Source organism: Callithrix jacchus, chromosome 12 (genome assembly GCF_049354715.1).
Source record: "Callithrix jacchus isolate 240 chromosome 12, calJac240_pri, whole genome shotgun sequence".
Lineage (NCBI taxonomy): Eukaryota > Metazoa > Chordata > Mammalia > Primates > Cebidae > Callithrix > Callithrix jacchus.
In genome coordinates, this window is record NC_133513.1 from 57,038,813 (window position 1) to 57,053,703 (window position 14,891).

At 41.6% G+C, this 14,891-nt stretch overlaps 1 protein-coding gene and 1 long non-coding RNA gene across 7 annotated transcripts in view; one reads left to right on the forward strand and one right to left on the reverse strand.

Moving 5' to 3' along the window:
- Positions 1 to 2,790: 2,790 nt before the first annotated feature.
- On the reverse strand, positions 2,791 to 3,386 carry LOC144578670 (uncharacterized). The gene is made up of 2 exons (XR_013524925.1): positions 3,261 to 3,386; positions 2,791 to 3,002 (listed from the first exon to the last, which is right to left on the reverse strand). It is a non-coding gene; the product is annotated as an uncharacterized LOC144578670 (long non-coding RNA).
- The window catches only part of P4HA1 (prolyl 4-hydroxylase subunit alpha 1), a 98,532-nt gene continuing 86,431 nt past the window's right edge, over positions 2,791 to 14,891 (forward strand). For 4 of the 6 annotated variants that reach the window (XM_054242325.2, XM_078345603.1, XM_009009739.5 and 1 more), the window contains exons 1-2: positions 2,791 to 2,896; positions 9,380 to 9,522. The gene's annotated coding sequence lies outside the window, so the exon portion shown is untranslated. The remainder of the gene's footprint in view (positions 2,897 to 9,379; positions 9,523 to 14,891) is intronic. The other 2 variants (XM_009009738.4, XM_002756245.7) reach the window with 1 other exon arrangement.

The following is a 14,891-nucleotide window of genomic DNA, read 5'->3' on the forward strand; positions in this document are numbered from 1 at the left end:
GGTTTCACTATGTTGGATAGACTGTTATTGAACTCCTGACCTCAGGTGATCCACCTGTCTCAGCCTCCCAAAGTGCTGGGATTATAGGCGTGTGCCACCACGCCCAGCTGATTTTGTAACAGGAAGATACCTTTTTCTTTTGTGTCAAAGGGCTCCCTTCTATTTATTTAGATTAGTGATTCTCAAGCTCCTTTTTCTTTTTTTTTTTTGAGGCGGAGTCTCCATCTGTCACTAGAGTGCAGTGGCGCAGTCTTGGCTTACTGTAACCTCCGCCTCCTGTGTTCAAGCGATTTTCCTGCCTTAGTTTCCTAAGTAGCTACAACTACAGGCACGTGCCACCACGCTCAGCTATTTTTTGTATTTTTAGTAGAGATAGGGTTTCACCATGTTCGCCAGGATGGTCTCCATCTCTTGACCTTGCGATCTGCCCCCCTTGGCCTCCCAAAGTGTTGGGATTACAGGCGTGAGCCACTGTGCCCGACCTCTTTGGTTTTCTTTTTTTTTTTTTTTGAGACGGAGTTTCGCTCTTACTACCGAGGCTGGAGTGCAATGGGGCGATCTCGGCTCACTGCAACCTCCGCCTCCTGGGTTCAGGCAATTCTCCTGCCTCAGCCTCCTGAGTAGCTGGGATTACAGGCACACGCCACCATGCCCAGCTAATTTTTTGTACTTTTAGTAGAGACGGGGTTTCACCATGTTGACCAGGATGGTCTCGATCTCTTGACCTCGTGACCCACCCGCCTCGGCCTCCCAAAGTGCTGGGATTACAGGCTTGAGCCACTGAGCCCGGCCCGACCTCTTTGATTTTATGGTTACTTTACACTCCTAAAAAGTATTGAGGACTTCAAAAAGCTTTTATGTGGATTATATTTATCAACATTTGCTATATTAGGAATTAAAACAAACATGTAAAATATTTATTCATTTAAAACAACAATAATAAATCTGTTATATGTTAACATAACATAACATAAATAATGATAATAATAATAACTATTTTTTTGAGACGGAGTTTCACTCTTGTTACCCAGGCTGGAGTGCAATGGCACAATCTCAGCTCACCGCAATCTTCGCCTCCCTGGGTTCAAGCAATTCTCCTGCCTCAGCCTCCCGAGTAGCTGGGACTACAGGCATGTGCCACCATGCCCAGCTAATTTTTGTATTTTTAGCAGAGACAAGGTTTCACCATGTTGAGCAGGATGGTCTCGATCTTTTGACCTCGTGATCCACCCGCCTCAGCCTCCCAATCCTCAGCTGCTGGGATTATAATAATTATTTTTTGAGATAGGTTCTGGCCATATTGCCCAGGCTGATTTTAAACTCCTGGGCTCAGGTAATCTTCCCACCTCGGCCTCCCAAAATTACAGGTGTGAGCACTTCACTTGGCCTAATAACATTTTTAATGAAAAATAACTATTTTCCAAAGCAAAAAGAATTTAGTGAGAAGAGTGGCATTATTTTACATTTCTGCAAATCTCTTCAGTGTCTGGGCTAATAGAAGATTCTCATATCTGCATCTGCATTCAATCTGTTGCAATATCACAGGCATGTAGCCTCTGGAAGACCCCACTGTATTGTTATTAGCATGAAAAAGGGAAATAAAGTCTTAGTATGAAAATAATTTTGACTTTATGAATTCCCTGACTACACTTTCAGAACCATTGATTTAGACATCATTATATGTACTTTTTAGTTACCTAGTGCTCCCAAAGTACCTTCTCTGACTCTTTCTGTAGCTGTGTAATCAACCTCGCCTCCTGCATAAAAGTCAAATGTTAGTTACTGCTGTATTTTTTAGCACACATGGAAAACTTTAGAAACAACAAGTCTTAATGAGTAACAAGTCTTAGAAACACATTTTTGTCTTTCACTAACAAGGAAAAAATTTTCTCCATTTTATTCTTCCTGATAGTACAGGGAGATATTGTTACTTTATGACCAAGGCAAATATTAGACTAAGACCAAACGCAATGTCGGGTGCCTTATATAAATTAATGTTACTGGAGAATCATTTCCGTGTATGAGGCATGTGTTAAGTGCTTTACATACATTATCTCATTTTATTCTCACAAGAATCTTACAAGATGGGTAGTACCGTCGTTCCTATTTTACAGATGAGTAAACGGATACGGAGAGGTTGTTAATGCCTAGTGTTACACACGACTGAGGCAGGATTATGAATTCAGATAGCCTGACCCCGGAGCTCAGTCTGCTGTCTACTGAGAAGTTACAAAGTTAGGAAGTAGAGCAAGATTAGCATAAAATGAGTGCTGAGATGTGAGAGGGAGTTTAGCAAAGCAAAAAGCCTTTAGGGACAAGACAACTAAGATACCAAGACTGAATTTCTATTATTTTCCACCCTAGAAAAATTCTGCTTTACTTTTTACACTCTCAGGTTCCTCTTCTCATTTTTAAGATATTTTACTGCTGGTGGCCTCGTCACTTAGGCCTGACGCTGACTCTGAAATCAAGGAGGCAAACTGAACAGGAGCCGGGGGTGGGGGAACTTGTGGTAACCACAGTAACGGCGGCGGGGCGAGAACCCTGAGCAGGCGCGTTACATCCCAGGCCCGCTCGCCCACACCACGGCGGCCGGTCCCAGCCCCTCCTCTAGGCCTCAGACTCCACTGCCCGGCCACGGGTGGGGGCAGGAGGCCCGGGCTGGGCGCCTGCGCAGTCGCCGGGGCGCTGGTGTGATCGAGCTCACGTAGCGAGGGCTGCAGTCGCCTCCTCCTTGGCGCTGCCGGCGCGGCCTAGAGGTTATAAAAGGGCTAACGGGCTCCCTCTGCTGCCCAGTTGCGCCGCCAGCGGGCTGAGGGTTGGGGAGTAGACAGCTGCTCCGAGTGGAGGCGACAGGAGACTGAAGAGCGCGCCGCCCTGCCGTCCTACTTTCCAGGTGAGACGCTCCCTCGACCCCGCAAACTGAGTCTGAGGCCACCGGGCAGCAGTGGTTCTTTTCGGACGACTGCGGCGATCCGGTCCTCCCCGGTGTGGTGGGACTGCTGGGGCGGGGATTCCCCAGGTTACCACAGCAGCCTCGGTACCTTCCCCGCGGGAGACTCGGCCCCTTGCCCTGCGCCACGCGACTCCCGGCGGCTCCCCTCCTTGCCCCTCTTCCCGCCTCCGTCCCCTGATGCGCCTCCGACCGCTGGGGCTGCTGCAGCCTCAGTCCCCGCCCCAGGGACCAAGACTTTCTTGAATTTTCCTTCCCGGGGAGGAATCCCCCTGTTGATTTTTTTTTCCCCCAAGTTTTCCCGCACCTGGTCCTCCCTAACGAGGCAGACGGGAACGCGAGCGCGGGGCGTGGGCTTTTGGCCGCCGCAGCCGCAGATGGTTTGCATGTGGCGGTGGAGAGAGGATTTTAAGGCTTGGAGCTAAAGTCGAAGCGCGCCAGGCATTTTTGCCCTATCGGAGAGCGGGGGGGACCCCCCTCCCCCAGAAAGTTCCAGCTGAACTCATCTGTTGCACGCTGCGGTGCTGCCTCAGCAGCTAGACGTAGCCCGGGGCGCCGAGTTTTGTGCCCCTCGCACCAAGGAAGTCGAGTCTTTGGTAACCTTGTCGTCAGGGAAGCTTCCTTCCCTCTTCTTCCCCAGAACTTTTTTTTAAAGAGACAAGAGCTCTTCTCGCAATCTCTTGTCTCTGTGTCTGTCTCTGTCAACGGAGAATTTGCAGCTTTTAAAAGTCCACATCAGTCCAACAAATTCCATGGTTGTGTAAGGATTTTGAGTTGGATTATATGACTGGCCCTCGGATGTATGTTTCAATGGGGAGGAAGGATGGTATGATAAGTATGAGAAACTCTCTTAATCGAATCTGTTAAATACAAATTCAGTGTTTAGACACTAACATCTTACGCGTTCCGGATAGAGTGAAGACTTTTGGAATTTTGCACTGTTTTCTTTAAGAAAGGGTTGAAGAAGCAGCTAGATCCTCTTTTAGGAATTGATTTAAAAGGCCAAAGAGACTTGCCAATCTCCACTTAACTGTTTCTGGTTTCTCCGAGAGCGGTGGTTCTTGGACTTTCCCTTGGAAGGCACTCGGAGGGGATGAAATAGCCACTACGTGGGGTGGGGGGAGGGGCAAAGACGTGGCAGCAGTGTTCTTTCATCAATTTTTTACACTCTCTGTAAAGTTTTAGTTAGAAACATATTTCCCCTTTTAGGTTTAGATGTAGCTTATGAATGAGGCTAGTCTTTTCCTAAAATAATCAGATGAAAAATTCAGTCTGCATAGCAGGAACATTGGAAGTTAATTTAAAAAACGTTTTAATTTTAAAAATCAAGTTCTATGGAGAAAATGGATATCCTAAGAGGATATATTCAAGAAACTGAAAGTGAACAATCTCAAATATATTTTGTCTTGATTTGAAATGTGAATAGACACCCCGTGATTTCTTTTTTATTTTTCTTTTTTGGCTTGTGAGGGTAATTTGAGAATCTTAAATATGAACTTCAAATTTTACTTCTTTCTTTATGTGGGAAGCATAGATTTTATAACTTACCTTTAATAATAGTTATGGTCAGTTTTGGTTTTGGGACATTGTGCCTTAAGTCCTGCCACTGTTTTTGATAGCTGATGGCAAATGCTTCTTAGATTTACATATACTAACTAGGAAAAGGACTATGTCTGTCTCTTTTAAATGGATAAGTGCTGTTTTTATTGACATTTTGATGAGTTTTATTTTGAAGTACTGAAAACCAGGACTTTTGCCAGTTTGTATTTTGATGGTAAAACAGATGAAAAATGTGTAAAACTTTTAATTATGCCAAAAAGAAAATAGTGCAAAAGACTATAGAAAAAAAAGTTTTATAATGTCTGTGTAGTCCGGGTTGTTGCAGATGCATCTTGGTTTTTTGGCAAGGAGCCATTAACCTTTTCTATTACTGAAGAGTAAATTGTATACTGAAAAGCAGTATTTTTCAGTCGGGTAAATAAGTTCAAATGGCATTTATACCAGGGATGAAGCAACAGCTGGGACAGCCATAAACCTTGTGAGCCTTCCTTTCTGCGGTAGCAGTGCTTTATTTTACTTAGCAACCAGTTATCACGTAGGATGTAATTATTGCTCTTGGATGCATCTATGAGATACATAATAGTGGTTCTCAAACTATTTTAAGGTCATGAAATCCTTTGAGAATCTGATGGAAGGTGTGGTCCTAGGTCAGAAAATGCAAATATACACTACATGGAATTTTATGTGTCACTTCCTGCTCCTCATTCAAGTCCATCCATAAACTCTGTTATAAGAACCCCTAAAAAGTAGAAGAGATGTGAAGCTACTCTTTAAGGATATCTAGGCATCTTGAATATTTCTGAAAATTGAGCTGGGCGTGTAAGTCTGATTGGACTCATGTATAAAGATGACCTTAATACATTTTTGCCCAAAGGGTTTTAACAGAAGTTAATAGGTTGTTAGAATTGTTGAATTGCTAAATTGTCTAGTCTGTGAAAATATATCATATTGCATGCCCTCTCTTATGTATGGTAACTTATCTTTGGTTCTCCATTCTGAAGTGGAACAGGCTTGGAAGTAAACAAAAATAAATTGCACAGGCCCTTGGCATTAAACTTTATTGCTTTTCTTGAAGTGAGATCTTGAATCTTGTAATTAAACCATAATGTATTATGTTTAAATATATAAATATAAGACAATCCAAATAAAGTGAGTATATGTGTGAAACTAGTTAAAGCTTTGTGTTTCTACTCAATGAAATTTACTTGTATAAATTGAAGCTGTCCTGTCATTAGTTTTTCTCTAGCCAAATAAGAATTGCACCTGGAGCAGTTGCAGTGGCTCATGCCTGTGATCCCAGCACTTCGGGAGGCTGAAGTGGGTGGATCACCTGATGTCAGGAGTTTGAGACCAGCCTGGCCAACATGGTGAAACCCCATCTCTACTAAAAATACAAAAAATTAGCTAGGTGTGATGGCATGTGCCTGTAATCCCAGCTACTCTGGAGGCTGAGGTAGGAGAATTGCTTGAACCCGGAGGTGGAGGTTGCAGTGAGCCAAGGTTGCACCCTTGCACTCCAGCCTGGGCAACAAGAGCAAGTCTCTGTCTCAAAAAAAAAAAAAAAAAAGAATTGCACCTGAACAGAAGCTTAGGCAACTCAAAAGGACTCTCTTTTAGGTTAATTACAACAGCAGTTTTTAAAGTTGGTTTGACGAAAAACATTCTTTTTCCTGGTCTTCCTTTGGATGATGAGTGTGACAGCATATTTGGTTCGACATTTGCTAAAAATACATTAAATAGATTCAGACTTCTTACCTAATTGTCATCATCAGTGAATGAGTACTATATTGGACTTCCTCTTCCTCCTGTTTAGTGTTTCATATAAATGTGTCCCTATGTTATTAGTTTACTTATTTAAATAGTAATATTATGTAGAATTAGTACTCAGCCTTTCTCCCCTCCCTCTCTCTCTCTCTCTCTCTCTCTCTCTCTCTCTCTCTCTCTCTTTCTCTCTCTCTCTCTTTTTTAAAGAGATAGGATCTTTCTCTGTTGCAATGGCATGACCATAGCTCACTGCAGCCTGGAACTCCTAGGTTCAAGCAATCCTTCTGCCTCAGCCTCCTGGTGTAGCTGGGAGTACAGTTGTATGCTACCATGCCTAGCTAATTTTTAAATTTTTTGTAGAGATAGGGTCTTACTCTGTTGACCAGGCTAGTTTTGAACTCCTGGCCTGAAGTAATCCTTCCACCTCAGCCCCACAAAGTGTTGGGATTATAGGTGTGAGCCACCTTGCCTGGTCATCCTTGCTTTCCTGTTGGACACTTGAGCTGTTTCACCATTATAAGTACTGCAAAGAGAGGACTGTAATTTAGTGATTTATTTTATCAACCTGTATAACTACAATAAATTTTAACCAATTTAAAAATTTATATTTAAAATTTTTTTTAGAGACAAGGTCTTACTATGTTGCCCAGGCATGGTGGCTCATGCCTGTAATCTCAGCACTTTGGAAGGCTGAGGCGGGAGGATCATTTGAGGCCGGGAGTTCAAGACCAGCCTGGTCAGCATAGTAAGACCCCCATCTCTCTACAAAAAAATTTTTTTTTTTTTTGGAGCATGGTTGCAGGCATCTGTAGTCTAACTACTTGGGATGCTGAGGTGGGAGGATTGCTTGAGCTCAGGAGTTGGGCTCAAGTAGTTACAATATGCCCAGTAGACTAGAGGAGAATCAAGTGATGAGAAATGTTTCATAGAAGTAGGACATAAACATTACATGATATACCACTATGTTGCCATTTTACTGGCTATTAAATCTGCAAGCACTGAATGGAAATGCGTACCTAGATTCACATCCTCAACAACCATGAATTCATTTTTCCCTATTCTAGTATATATAGTCCTATTTTGTCCATCTTTGCCTTAACTTGAGAAGTTCGGATCTGGCATTAGAATAAAGAGAGAATTGAAGGCTAGAAAGATAAGAGGTAGATTGGGGTAAATAAAAGTGGAATTGTGGCAGAATAGTCTTTGGAGGGATGAAGTTGAGTATACTTGGGCCTCAGCAGTAATCGATTTGTTGGGAGGAAAGGGACTGCTAAAGCCAGTTTTAAGTATTCTACTCTGACCTGAGTGGCCTTGGTTTAATAGTGTATATTAGTATATTCAGACATAAGAGTATATTTAACTTTTTTGTACTAAGAATAGTAATGTTATAGGTATATATGAGAATTTGGCCTTCATCTCTGCAGGGTAATTTTAAAAAAGTTTCTCTAGGTATTTCCATTACAGGAATCAAAATTATTTGATTTTGGAACTTCAGTAAAACCCAAGAATGAATAGCCAACAACTACTATACAAGTCATAAAATTAAAAGGCATTGAACATTATATGAAACATCAGGTACCCTGTTACATGTGTCTGCAATATTGATTAACTGATTTTAAGTAGGCTCAAGACTTCTCTTATAATTCTAATCTTATATTAACTAGATTTGCATATCTAACTTCTCCAGAAATATCAAGAAATGTTTATTTTAGGCTGGGCATAGTGGCTCACATTTGCAATCCCAGTGCTTTGGGAGGCTGAGGCCGCTGTATCTCTGGAGCCCAGGAGTTCAATGCTCCTGTGAGCTCTGATTGTTCCACTGCACTCCATCCTGGGAGACAGAGCCAGACCCTGCCTCAAAAAGAAAGAAGTTGGTGTTTCTAAAATCTACTGGTTGAATTTAGGACTTCAAAACATTATTTTGTGTGTAACCTTTGTTCTTGTGCGATGGTTCTGACAACTTTTCTCCTTTTTTTTTTTTTTTTTTTAACTCGGGCAACATATTAATAGTCAAAGCTTACGTGAAGAAATTCTCAAATTTACATGATTTCAAAATTTACAGTTTTTTTTTTTTTTTTTTTTGAGACTGAGTTTTGCTGCTGTTACCCAGACTGGAGTGCAATGGCTCACCGCAACCTCCGCCTTCTGGGTTCAAGCAATTCTCTTGCCTCAGCCTCTCGAGTAGCTGGGACTATAGGCGCGCACCACCATGCCCAGCTAATTTTTGTATTTTTAGTAGAGATGGGGTTTCACTTTGTTGACCAGGATGGTCTCGATCTATTGACCTTGTGATCCACCCGCCTCGGCCTCCCAAAGTGCTGGGATTATAGGCGTGAGCCACCGCACCCGGCCTAAAATTTACAGTTCCTTTAACCTCAAAGATATTTTGAAAATAGACCTTGCCGGGCGGTGGCTCATGCCTGTAATCCTAGCACTTTGGGAGGCCGAGGTGGGTGGATCACCTGAGGTCAGGAGTTAAAGACCAGCCTGACCATCATGGTGAAAGAAACCCCATCTTAAAAAAAAAAAAAAAAAAGAAAATAGACCTCAATTTACTATGCCTGAATTTGAACAACTTAGTATTATATTTGAAAATAGTGAATAGTGACCATCGCCACCAAATAGAGTGATAGTGATAAGTAAAACACTAATCTTTGAGATAAGGATGATTACTAATAAATTGAGTTAATTGATATAGTTTAACAACTTTATTGACAAAAATGGACATGATAAATTGTATATATTTACAGTGTACAATTTAATAAATTTGACAAAATACCTACTTAAAAAATGTCAGTATATTCAAGATAGGGAACATATCCATCACCTTCAAGAATATCTTCAAGGCCAGGCATAGTGGCTCAGGCCTGTAATCCCAACGCTTTGGGTGGCCGAGGCAGGAGGATCACTTGAGCCCAGGAGTTCCAGACCAGCCTGGGCAATATAGCAAGACTTCATCTCTACAAAAAAATAAAATAAAATTAGCTGGGTGTGATGGCGCCTGCCTCTAATCCCAGCTGTTTGGGAGACTGAGGTGGGAGGATTGCTTGAGCCAGGGAGGTTGAGGCTTTAATGAGCTATGATTGTGCTTCTGTACTGCAGCCTGGTGACAGCGGTGAGATACTGTCTCAAAAGAGTACCCTTGGCCAGATGCAGTGGCTCACACCTGTGATCCCAGCACTCTGGGGGGCTGAGGCAGGAGGATTCCTTGAGCCCAAGAGTTCAAGACCAGCCTGCGCAACAAGGTAAAACCCTGTCTCTACAAAAAAATTTAAAAATTAGCTAGGTGTGATGTTGTGTGCCTGTAGTCCCTGCTTCTTGGGAGGCTGAGGTGGGAGACTAACCCAAAGCCTGGGGATTGAGGCTGTGGTGAGCTGAGATCATGCTACTGTACTCTAGCCTGGGTGTCAGCAGTATCCTCATGACTTTTTATAATCCCTTCTTTTGTTCCTTACTGCCCTCTCTGTATCCCTAGAAAAATTCTTCCCAGGTCGGGTGTGGTGGCTCATGTCTATAATCCAAGCACTTTGGAGGCCAAGGTGGGCAGATCACCTGAGGTCGGGAATTCAAGAAAACCATTGTTTTCTTTCTGTTGTTTAAAATTAATTTGTATTTTCTATAATTTTATAAAAAGGGAATTGTATAGTATATACACTTTTTTTTGGCATGGGAAATCTGTCTTCTCTCAGTGTAATTATTTTGAGATTCATACATGTTGTTACATGTTCATAGCTTTTTATTGTTGAATAGTATTACATTTTAGGAATATACCATGATTTTTTTTAACTCACCCTTTGATGGACGTTTGGATTATTTTCACTTTTTTACTATTATAAATAAAGCTGCTATGAGCATTCATGTAAAAGTCATTGGAGAGATATATGCTTTCTTTTCTCTTGTATAAATGCCTAGGAGTGAATAGCTAGATTTGATAGGGAAATATTTTTTCCCAGTTGGTGGCTTGTGTTCATTTTTTTTTTTTTTTTGAGACGGAGTTTCGCTCTCATTACCCAGGCTGGAGTGCAATGGAGCGATCTCGGCTCACCGCAACCTCCGCCTCCTGGGTTCAGGCAATTCTTCTGCCTCAGCCTCCCGAGTAGCTGGGATTACAGGCATGTGCCACCATGCCCAGCTAATTTTTTGTATTTTTAGTAGAGACGGGGTTTCACCATGTTGACCAGGATGGTCTCGATCTCTTGACCTCGTGATCCACCCGCCTCGGCCTCCCAAAGTGCTGGGATTACAGGCGTGAGCCACCGCGCCCGGCAACAGTGTGCTTCAGAGCAGTTTCTATTCACAGATAATATGTCTATGTAGAAAATCCTAGACTATTCAAAAAAGCTCTAGTGAATAAGTGAATTCAGCGAAGTTGTAGCTTTGAAGGTCAATATACAACAGTAAACTGTATTTCTATATACTAATGATGAAATTAGAAACTAAAGTTAAGAATTACCATCTCAATAGCACTAAAAACCATGAAATAGTTAATATTAACTTTTCAAAGTATGTATAATATTTGCATGTTGAAAATTATATAATACTGATTATATAATGTTCATGGATTAGAAGACTCAGTATTAAGTTACCTAGTCTTTTCAAACTGATCTATAGAATCAGTGCATTTCTAGTCCAAATCTCAGCAGGATTTCTTATAGAAACTGATGAGCTGATTCTAAAATTAATAGGAAAAGCAAAGAAACTAGAAAAGCTAAAACAATTTGGAAAAAGAATAACAAAATTGGTGGATTCACACTACCCGATTTCAACTTAGTTTAAAGCTTCAATAACCAAGACTGTGGTATTGGAGAAAAGATAGACATACAGATTAATTGAACAAAATAGAATCTAGTCACACAAAAATTATCAATTCATTATGAAAAAGTATAAGGGCATTCAGTAGAGGATAGCCTGGAACAGTTAGAAACAGTTTTCTTTGCATATTCATATGCAAAGAAAAAAAAGTCTTTATTTGTGCACCAAATGTGAATATACTGTTAGATACTGGGCACCAAATGTGGATACACTGTAGGGCACTGAGCAGGCAGTCTCTTGCCCAGGAATTCACATGAATATTGGGACAAATATCGTGAATCCACCAGTGGATATGAAATAAAATTTACTCACACAGTAAACAGCAAAAGGATTTCTCAAGGTCAAGGGCTTAGGTTTAGTCTAGAATGAAGCAAGAGTGCAATAGGGTGGGTGGCTTTGGTTTTTATCATGACCAGAAGGTGGAACTTGTTTGATGGTTCCGTGTGTGGGATTTACATGGTTTCAATTTCACACCAATACCTGGGCTTTCTTACAAACTTAATACCTGGGCTTTCTTACAGACTTACCCAGATGTGGGACAAAAGGGAGAGAGGTGTGGGACTTGAAAGCAATCAGCACTCAAAACATCAAAATGAAATCTTTTTCTTTATTGAGCCTCAGTCTGTGCTTCACACTCTGCAAAAGTTAGTTTAGAATGGTTCATAGGCCAGGCCTGGTGGCTCACATCTGTAATCCTAGTATTTTGGGAGGTTGAGGCAGGAGGATTGCTTGAGCCCAGGAGTTTGAGACCAGCCTTGGCAATAGAGTGAGACCTGACCTGTCTCTATTAAAAAAAAGATTCATAAATTGTGAAGTGAAATGCACAGCTATAAAATATTTGAAAGAAAACATAGGACAAAAATCTCTTTGAGACAGGTCAGACAGAGATTGCTTAGACATGATACCAAAGACATGATAAATGAACAAATTGATAAATTAGACTTCATCAAAATTAAGAACTTCTGTGCTTCCAGACACACTGTGGAGAGAATGAAAAGACTTCACAGACTGGGAGAAAATATTCCTTATCACGTATCTGACAAAAAATAGACTGTATAGACTGAATTGCCCTTATACTTTGTCAAAATGAATTGATAATTTTTGTGTGACTAGATTCTAAAGCTGGGCATGATGGCTTAACGTCTGTAGTCTCAGCACCTTGGGAGGTCAAGACTAGATGATTGCTTGAGATTCCAGGAGTTTGAGACCAGCCTGGGCAACATAACAAGACCCTGTCTCTATTAAAAAAAATCAGAATAAAAACAACAACAACAAAAAAGACCAAAAAAAAAATCAAAACAAAAAAATCAGAATCAGTAAGTAAACAGCCTAATTAAAAAGAGCAAAAGGTTTGAATAGACACTATTCAGGAAGGTGTATAAACAGCAAATAAGCACCCCAAAAAGTGTTAAACATAGGTTGGTTGTGGTGGCTCATGGTTGTAATCCCAGCACTTTGGAGAGGCTGAGGTGGGCAGATCACCTGAGGTCGGGAGTTCGAGACCAGCCTGGCCAACATAGCAAAACCTGGTCTCTACTAAAAGTACCAAATAAGTCAGGTGTGGTGGCGCATGCCTGTACTCCCAGCTACTCAAGAGGCTGAGGCATGAATTGCTTAAACCTAGGAAGCGGAGGTTGTAGTGAGACAAGATCATGCCACTGCATTCCAGCCTGGAAGACAGAGTAAAACTCTGTCTCCAAAAAAATCAAGGCATTAAACATTAGTAATTATGAAATTGCAGAATTAAAACCATAAGGAAATACCATTATATACCTATTGTGAAAATTAAGATATTAAGAGAAACTAAGGAAAAAACAGCAATACAAAATGCTGGTGAGACTGGAACAATGGAAACTTTCATCCGTTGTTGTTGGAAGGGCAAGTAGAGTAGCCACTTTGGAGAAATGTTTGGCAGTTTTTTTTGTTTTTTTTTTTTTGAGACGGAGTTTCGCTCTTGTTACCCAGGCTGGAGTGCAATGGCGTGATCTTGGCTCACCGCAACCTCCGCCTCCTGGGTTCAGGCAATTCTCCTGCCTCAGCCTCCTGAGTAGCTGGGATTACAGGCACGCACCACTGTGCCCGGCTAATTTTTTGTAATTTTTAGTAGAGACGGGGTTTCACCATGTTGACCAGGATGGTCTCGATCTGTTGACCTCGTGATCCACCCGTCTCGGCCTCCCAAAGTGCTGGGATTACAGGCTTGAGCCACCGCGCCCGGCCGTTTGGCAGTTTTTTAATGAAGGTAAATATATACTTGTTGTATGACCCAACATTCCCACTCCTAGGTATTTACCTAAGTGAAATGAGAACTTAGGTTGATTTCTTTTTTTTTCTTCTTTTTTGAGAAGGAGTCTCACTTTGTCACCCAGGCTGGAGTGCAGTGGCACAATCTTGGCTCACTGCAACCTCTGCCTCCCTGGTTCAGGTGATTCTCCTGCCTTAGCCTCCCAAGTATCTGGGATTTACAGGCATGCGCCATCACACCTGGCTAATTTTTGTATTTTTAGTAGAGACAGGATTTTACCATGTTGGCCAGGTTGGTCTTGAACTCCTGACCTCGACTGATCTGCCTGCCTTGGCCTCCCAAAGTACTGGGATTACAGGAGTGAGCCACCGCTCCCAGACTGATTTCTTTTTACAATTTTTTAAACAGCTTTATTGAGCAATAATTCATGTACCATATAATTTTCCCGTTAAAGTATACAGTTCAGTGGCTTTTAATATATTCACAGTTGTGTTACCACAACAATCAATTTTAAAAGACTTACATCACTCCAAAAAGAAACCCCAGACTCAGTAGCAGTCACTCCCATTGTCCCTTGCCTAGCCCTAGGAAACAATTTTCAAGGGTCATTTGTGTTATAACATATCAGCACTTCATTTCTTTTTATAGCCAAATAGTATTCCATTGTACAGATATACCACATTTTGTTTACCTACTAATGGATATGTGGGTTATTTCCACTCTTGCCTATTATGAATAATGCTGCTGCCATGAACATTCATGCAAAAGTTTTTGTGTGGACATGTGTTCTCATTTCTTTTGGGTATAGACCTATGAGTGAAATATCTGGGCCATATGATTACTCTGGATAGCTTTTTTGAGGAACTAAAGAACTGTTTTCCAGACCATCTGCCTCATTTTACATTCCTGCCAGCAATGTTATCAGAGTTCCAGTTGCTCCATGTACTTTTCAGTACTTATAATTGTATGTCATTTTTTTGTTTTGAAGAGATGAAGTCTCACTATGTTGCCCAGGTTGGAGTACAGTGGCCATTCACAGGTGCAGTCATAGTACAGTCATATGCTCAAATTCCTAGACTTGGCCGGGCGTGGTGGCTCACACCTGTAATCTCAGCACTTTGGGAGGCTGAGGCAGGCGGATCACTTGAGGTCAGGAGTTCAAGACCAGCCTGGCCAACATGGTGAAACCCTGTCTAAAAAAAAAAGATAAAAAAGAAATACAAATTAAAAAAAAAAATTCCTAGACTCCAGTGATCCTCCTGCTTCAGTCTCCCAAGTAGCTGGGACTACAGGCATATGCCACTGTACCCAGCTAGTAATTTTTTATCGTAGCTATTATAGTGGCAGTGAAGTGGTATCTCATTGTGGGACTGATTTTTGTTTTCTTTTTTTTTTTTTTTTCATTTTTTACAGATGGAGTCTCACTCTGTCACCAGGCTGGAGTGCAGTGGCGCAATCTCCGCTCACTGCAACCACCGCCTTCCAGGTTCAAGCGATCCTCCTGCTTCAGCCTCCTGAGTAGCTGGCACTACGGGTGCACACCACCATACCCAGCTA